Raw genomic sequence first — 8,394 nt, 5'->3', positions numbered from 1 at the left:
TTAACAGGATTGTGTTCATGTGCTATAATTATGATTTTAAAATTTATTACTGTCTTTTCATGAAGTTCAGATGGTCTGACTAATTTATATTCTCTAAACATTTCTTGTTTTACTCTTTCATCAGATTCCACTCTTAAAATTCACTGCATAATCTCTACAGACAAGAAGCAAAGGTTCTGCACGGCTACAGCATTTCAGTTAAAAGACAAGGAATCCACATTTTCCTTCATTTTACTCTTAGGCAGTATGTTTTATAGTCTCTCACATGCTTTTCTTCTCTCAAAGACATTTTCAAGTTTAATAATATATTTTTAAAAGGTCAGATAATTTTTAGGTAATAAAATTTTGGAATCCTGCAGACTTTAAAAGAAATGCAAACAACAAAAATCTCACATACAAAGCCATTTACCATATCTATCTAAAAATTACAGCTACTCATTTGCTAGTTGCATTATTATGGAATTGTTAATATTACCTGCTTTTCCAAAGCATTAAAATAAACTTGTTTGGAAATGATGTTATTTGCTAAAAAGAAATAGGGCAGAGTAAGGCATTATTTGTCTTTATGTTGGTTTAAAATTGAAGTACATTTTATGGAAAATGGGACATTTTAAAGGTTAATCTTAACAGGGAAGTCTTTTCCTGTATAAATATAACTTCACACTATGTAATTTTGGAGTTTTTCCTGATAATTTATGGTTTTGAGAAGTACAGGTCTTAGTAAAAATGTACTGATTTAAGGATTTTTTAGCTTTCATTGTGAGCGTACATGGACCAAAAAAATCATGCATTTCCTAGGATTCTTTGTAGTGCATCTAGTCTGGTCAAATGGAATCATTTATTTCAAAAGTTATTGTGAAAGAAAATTTTAAAAAGGATAAATTGCATGTAATTGTGGTAAAGAATAAGCTTTTACTGATCAGTTAGAAAATACCAAAGACACTCTCTGTGCCTGTGTAATCAATGGTGGGTTAGTAATATTATTTTGTATAAGAAAGAACATTATTAAAATGTATTAAATTGTTCTGTAGTGAAAGGCATAAGAGCATTCTATAATCTCTAATTCCTGCCAGAGAGAGAGAGACTTTGTCACTGGGTAGAACCATTTTTATAGTCTATTCATGTATTCAACCAGCATTTATTGAAGTTATGTTTTTCTTATGTACCCTACCAGGTACAGAATTTGGGGTGGGCCATGTTAGTGTTAAAAAAAAAAAATCAATAAAGCACACTGCCTTAAGGATTTTACAAGCTTGAGGATGGGAGAGTATAAAGAAGCAATCATGTAAATAATGAATGACAATACAAAAAGAATGAGAAGTAATAATCTAAAGGTAAAAATTGCATAATAGTAAGTGCTAATATTAGTATAGTGTTACTGATTGCCCATTGTTAGCTAAGGAATTGACTCCCCATGGTGGGCGTTAGGTCATCTCCCCAGCATCCATTCTCCTCTTCCATCTCGTATTTACTGTGCAGTTTATGAGCAGAAAGATATTTTCTGGGGTTTGTAATCCCCTCTCCTATGCTACAGTGATTGGTCCATTTGGCAGATTGGTTCATCTGAAAAAATTCAGAATTCCTGTGCTCTGGGCAATGTTAAGGTATGGGCTTGTTAGTCATTTCTGGACAATGGGCCATGAGAGGTTTTTTGAGGATGTATGAAAAAATTCTCCTTCACTATTCTGGGAGAGCTTTTTGAAGTGATCATTTTGTTTACTCTGTTTTGGATGAGGAAGCCTATAACTTAATGATAGCCTCTCATAACTATGAGGGCAAGTAAGGCTTAGGCTGAATCTGACACCTTAGAATAAAGAGCAGAGGGAGAGAGAAAGATATTAGATCCTTGAGCTTATGGCTGAAGCACTGAATCCAACTGAGCCTGAAGCTTACCTTTCTTCTGGACTTTGAGGAAAGTGAGTCAATAAAACACTTTTGTTGTTATGCCAGTCTGAGTTGGGTTTTCTCTTACTTCAACCAGTCTAAATTATACCCAGGAGTTATCTTTTTCAATCTTCATAACAACCCTATGAAATAGATGATATTATTTTCATCCTTTTATGGATGAGGAAACTAAGGCCTGGAATGATTAAATATCTTGCTCTGAATCACAGAAACAATACATGGTAAAACCAGGACTTTGCCTGTGTAGTTTAATCCAGAAACCACATTGCTAAGCACTACATCCTGCTGTTCCTATGCTTTCGTGATGCAGAGAGAATGTCTGTCAAGTTGTAGGAAAATTATCACAAGAAGCACTGGATCTGGGCCTGTAAGTGGAGCTTAAATCAACAAAAGATGGAACTGAAGTAACAGCTTTGGATTATAGGAGATAAAGTAGCTGTGGCAGGGTCTAGTTCATGTTCAATTTCTCAGGGGGATAAGAGAGGACAGGACCAACAGGAAAGGTGAGGGGTTTGCCCCAGAGGTTAGAAGACAAAGAGTGAGATCAGAAGAAGATGGCATAACGAGACAGGAGAAGTTAAAAGGAGAGAGGAGTCCTTGAGAGGAAATAGTGAAACAGTGGAGGAAGCAGAAATATTGAGATTGATAGTGACCTACCTCTAGTTCCAACATATTGGGATTATGGGACTAAGGGTGGGTTGGGGGAGAAAAAAGCTGGTGTCACCAGGATCTCTGCACACTTAAGAGTTCAGTATTATCATTACTAGGGAAAAGCTAGGTTTCAGTTTAGAAGGGAATGTAGAGAAGTGTGGCCAGAAGGGTTGAGTGAGAATGTGTGTCCAAGGGTTCAAAAGAACCCAGTGAAGGGTAACTAGGGGAGTCGAGGAGATGTTGGGAGAATGACTGAGCTGGAGAGAAAACAAGGGGGAGAAGGCAAGCGGGCTAGAAGCAGGTGCTTTTCAATGTATCAAAATGAAAAAGGCAGGGAATTATGGGAGGGAAGAAGCCATTTCCAGACTGAACTGCTTCCCAGGTTGTCTTTACATATGTAGGCTCCTTCATAATTCTGACTCCTAGCGCATTATGTCCTGCGGGCAGAAGGAAACTGAGGTGGCCATGGCAACCTAACAAACCTCAAACAATATTACCTACTCACAAACATTTGGAGGCTGCAATTCTTTAAAAACAACAATCACAACAGCAGTGGCAGCAGCAACAACCATACTAATTTGTAACTCTCCCCTCTGGAGAAACATGGAGCTGCATATATTATTTTTTAATAATCAGTGACAAATTGACTAATTGCTACCATCCTTAAACCTGTTTTTCCCTGTAGCTTGTCATTATCTGCAGATGTCAAAACAAGTAAAATAAATGGACTAGATTTCCTTCAGATGTTTGTTGATAATAATTGTTCCCCTAAAAAAATAAAAATTGTATGACGCAGACAAGCAAAAGCTCCTTCCTGGGTTGTTACTTTACAATGCCTTTTTTATCAGTAAATTTCTGGTAGAGATTGTTAGACTCTGCCTTGCTCCTTTTCTGAATCATCAAATACAATGGTTCACCTGGAGAACTAGTTAAAATTCACTGTGGGAGCATAAGTAAAAATGCACATTGCCAGTCCCTACCTTAGAGGTGTGGGTTCATGAGAGATGGAGTAGGGCCCAGGAATATGCATTTTAAATGAACCCCCCCACCACCCCCTCCCAGGTAATTCTGATGCAGGTAAGGCTGTGAGAACAGCTCAAGTGTTCTTGGTGGCCTGGGGGCTGGAGCTTAAATAGGGAGGCGTGCATCTCTGTTCTGAAAGTTGTTTCAGTTCTTTTTTCTTTTTTCTTTTTTTTTTAAGATTTTATTTATTTATTTGACAGAGAGAGACATAGTGAGAGCAGGAACACAAGCAGGGGGAGTAGGAGAGAGAGAAGCAGGCTTCCCACAGAGCAGGGAGCCTGATATGGGACTTGATCCCAGGACCCTGGGATCATGACCTGAGCTGAAGGCAGACGCAACGACTGAGCCACCCAGGCGCCCTCAGTTCTTTTTTCTAACCCTCATTACATTCCTCTTCACAAATCTTTTGTCTTTGAGATACAGTGTTATGGAAAACACTCAGGCCACTGGAATAAGGTCTGGATTTGAATCCTGGGTTTGGTATTTACTAAAGGTGAACTCTTGACAAAGGCAGGTAAATTCATTGTCTCATTTTTTCCATCTGTGAGATCTTGTTTTAGAATTCTAGAGATGATGTTCAGAGAGTGCCTTATTAATATCTAGTACCTAATAAGTGCTTACACATTTACTGTTATTATGACCTTGATTTCTACTTTGCACTAATTTATTGCACTTGCCTGTGGGGTTGCCCGCTTATGTTAGCTTATGGAGGATCACATGGGATTGTGCATACACGAGGATAATTTTTCTGTTCTTCTACTACCCACTTTTCCCTTTCACTTTGGCTCTGAAAAGACTCATCAGTGAATTGCTGCAGGTGAAGAAACAGTAGTACTACTAGACAGACAGCAGAGCAAAGACCATGCATGCAGTGAGATTCTCAGAAACTCTCATCTTATGCGGGTGCTAAATAGGAAAAGCACAAGACAAGATAAAGGTATGGTGGCTGTCTACATTTGTGTTGTCTGTTGGGGGCACTGAGCAAAGGAAGTAGTCCCAGTTATCTGTTTCATAGCTGCCTTTCCTTCTTGAAGTTGACAAGGTGGGTCGGGTGGGGACAGAGGTTAGAAAAGGATTTTCTTGTTAGCATTGCCCCTGCTGTGTCCCCTCTGTATACCGGAGACACAGAGACTTGATAAAATGTTGGAGTGAGGGCATGCTCTAAGTTCTGTGTGTACCGCTATGCATTCCACAAAACCTGTTACCCATCCACTGTTTTGGCATGATAGGGCTTTCTAGTTTCACAATCATTATTGGACAGGGATCAATGGGTAGGAGTAGATGTTTCAATTCTTCACTTGTGTTGTAGGAGATCATTAAGAGGATGTAACCTCCAGTTGACCTGAGAGCTACATCTGGGCAATCAGAGCCTCCTCAGCCCCTCCCCTGTCCTTGGAATGCATATCCTGCCCACTATTTCCTACAGCTGGAGCTGTTTTTCAAGGACCTGACCTTGAGAGAGCAATGTGTTGTTGAGGCCATCAATGGTGTACATGAGTGAACCTAGTGAAGGCCTGTATATAAACGTTTAAGATGCTGGCAGGCCAGGGCTGAGATCTGCTCTTTTTGCATCTCCCAGACAAACCTCATATGTAAGTTCCTTTGCTTGTTCAAGCAGTCACTTACCAATCTGGAGGGGTCTGCTGCTTTCTCTGGTCTCTCTTTGCCCTTCATGTACAGGGGCCAGTTTGTGAGCCAACAGCTTGGATCATAGATACCCAAAAGAGAATTTCTTGGAAATTCTTAATGTGTTTCTTAATGCACTGGTGCCAAGGGGCTTTAATGTTTTGTCATAGATTGCAAACTGGCAGCTGTGGGCAAACCATTTTAATAGGTGTGCTCCTATTTTATTTATTTGTTTTGAATTATTTTTTGATGTGTGTTTTTGTTTTTATGACATTGCCTTTTGAAGAGTCCAAGAAAGTTATCATGTATAACAGTCCACATTCAGGAGTTTTTGAAAGCATTTTAAAGGACACTACATTGGGCCCTTTTATTTCCCAGCCTTTGGTAGGCAATCACTTGTTAAATCTGTGGTAATTAATTCCAGGTGAGAGTGAATGTAAGGTGTGAGGCATTTGTCCAAGGCATGCTACTGGGGATTTGTCTCTTGAATATTTATTTTGGGAAAATCAATATCAAATCCATTTTTTTTCTTCCGATCCTATAGGAAAGTTCAAACTTTGTCCAGCTTTAGACTTTAATATAGAAGTAGAATATCTTGACTAGCATGCCAATTTCGCTTGAACTGTATTTGTATATGATAACCCTTAAGCTGATATAACGACAGTTAATTGATGAAGCAGAAATAGTTATTTTTGTCTTAAGACTTTTTCTTCTTGCCAAAGAAAATTAACAAAACAGAAAGACATTTAAAAGGGCTAGAGTTTCATTTGTTTAATTCCTTACATTTTGGGTCCCGAATTGGGGGGTGGGGAGTGGACTGTGAAATGTTTGACTTCATAAACATGCCTTCCTTTTTTGACTAGTTCATCCACTAAGGATGATAAACTGTCTGGCACGAGTGCACTTTAGAAATATTGCCTCATGTTGTAAGCTATTTGGGATTGTACCCTCTTCCCATTTTACAAATGTACTTTGGAATTATAAAAGAAATACCTATCAGAAAACTCAGAAACCTCAAACGTAAGGACTTCTCTATTCACTTTTTGCTCTTTTTAAAAATGTTTTATAAACTCCGTAGTTAAAATTAATCCTTGAAGCAAATTAATAGTTATTTAATGTTTGGTATTTAAAACCCGTTTCCCTGTCTTTTTAAGCTACTTAGCATAAAATTTACCCTAGTTTTATTCTAGATTGTGAAGAGCAAGAAATCAGAAAAAGCTTTTTTGTTTATTGGTATGGAATTTTTAAAATAAGCCTGTGATCTTCATGGATAACTCACATGGGTAACCTTGAAAACTGAAAATTGTCATTCTTTTTGGGAAAGAAGTGTTTACAGCAAAGCCTTAAACTGAAGAATGATCATATAACAGTGAGAATAACCCCTTTCTATTGTAGGATGAGTCAAATTTTTAAAATGGCAATAGGTTATAATATTCTATAGCTACAATGGATATCAGATATTATGAAAATAGGATAGCTAGCAAGATTGAGTGCTTTCCCATGTATCAGGAACTACTTTGCCTGTCTTATTTTATTCTCTCAGCCCTGCCCTATGTACTATTATTTCCCCCATTTTAATGAGGAACCAAAAAGCTAGACAGGTTAAGGAACTTGATCAAGGTCATATACCTCATTTAACAGTCTCATCTTGGAAGTATGGTTTGATTAAGTATCTCTCAAGGTCATGTATAAGTAGCAATTTATTAGAAATTATTTTTGGACATCAGATTTAAAAAGCTAAAAATTTCTTGTTGCATAACCTTGTTGCATAAATTGTTGATTCTCAGACTTTTCATGATTTAATCTGCCTGCTGAGAAATCATTTTTCCTATCGCAAAGGTTCATAATATGTGCAGATTTCAGAGCTTGGCTTGAGTGCCCTGTAAGATGCTTATTGACTGAACCATAGAAAATTCTGTGTTATTAAAGAAAAATTAAGTGAGGTCTTATGTGAATAAGTCTCATGTGAGTTGCTGAAGTAGGGGCTGTTGCTTGTTGGTACTTTTTAGCTCTCTGTATAGGTCATGTCTATGTTCTGGCAGATGGCAAGAAAAGGAATAAAGAGAGAATGTATGCACAGGACAGATAATTTGTCAAACAACTTCCTCTAAGCATAAAAAGGTAATTAATTAAAGTAAATTATATCAGGTGTCCTGCATGTAATATGAGGACTTCATTAAAAGTAATAATTCTTTGATTAGCTTCCCCTCTAAAGAGAATGTTTTGTAGACGAAATGCAGGACGTTTCCTGGCCTTAGTTCATGTTGCTTTTGGCGCCTATTGATAGGTACTAATCCATTCTCCTTAATGTAAAAATCCCATAGGCTATATAAGGGTTGTGAGGACTAGCATCCATGGATATGCTCAAGATTGAAGAAGCTTCCAAAATAGCAATATCACAAAAGGATTTCTGGTAAGAGAATAATGATAATAATAATTCATGTAATAGCTTTCTCTGTTTCACTTTGGATGATTACTGCAATCCTGTAATAACTTCATTGGCTATAGAGTAAATGAAGGTGCTTCTTTGACAGGTAAGGAACTTGGCAAGCAACTCTGCCACTATGTGCAGAGACTGGGATTAAACCCCAGGTCTGCCTAACCCTCCAGTCCCCTTCTCTGAATAAATATGCCATACTGTGCCTTAAATAAAACATAAATGGTATATTGACTTGAATATTTCTTCTTTTTAAACAATAGTTTATTCTAATTTTCTAAGTCATAATTAATCTGTCATGTATGTAAGAGTTCCAAGTTCATGAGAAATTATAGGTGCAAACAAATAGGAATGAAAGGTACATATTTTGCATTAGTAAGGATCTCAGCAGGACAGAGATGGCAACTCATAGTAGGTAATTTGAGAAGAGTTTAATAAAGGGATTCTTATAAGTGAATAGGCTAGTGTGTCTGCCCAGGCTGCTATCACAAAGTACCATAGACTGGGTGGTTTAGACAACAGAAATTTATTTTCTTACAGTTGTGGAGGCTGGAAGTCTGAGGTCAGGTTGCCAACATGGTTGAGATGTGGTAAGGGCTCTCTTCTTGGCTTATACAGGGCTGCCTTCTCACTGGGTCCTTACATATGAATTTAGAGGAACACAATTCAGTTCACAGCAGTCAGGGAAGCCACTTGATAGTGCAGTACCTGGGCCTAGAAACATTAGGGAGTTACCATTCTTAGGCCCGAGG

At 37.8% G+C, this 8,394-nt stretch overlaps 1 long non-coding RNA gene across 1 annotated transcript; it reads left to right on the top strand.

Annotated features, from left to right (window-relative positions):
- Positions 1 to 217: 217 nt before the first annotated feature.
- LOC118016378 lies at positions 218 to 7,935 on the top strand. The gene is made up of 3 exons (XR_004680801.1): positions 218 to 244; positions 4,375 to 4,516; positions 7,530 to 7,935. It is a non-coding gene; the product is annotated as an uncharacterized LOC118016378 (long non-coding RNA).
- Positions 7,936 to 8,394: the final 459 nt, after the last annotated feature.

The sequence above is a fragment of the Mirounga leonina genome, unplaced genomic scaffold (genome assembly GCF_011800145.1).
Source record: "Mirounga leonina isolate KUSES-001 unplaced genomic scaffold, KU_Mleo_1.0 Mir_104, whole genome shotgun sequence".
Lineage (NCBI taxonomy): Eukaryota > Metazoa > Chordata > Mammalia > Carnivora > Phocidae > Mirounga > Mirounga leonina.
The sequence above is the reverse complement of the archived record's forward strand: the minus strand, read 5'-3'. Positions and strand labels throughout refer to the sequence as shown.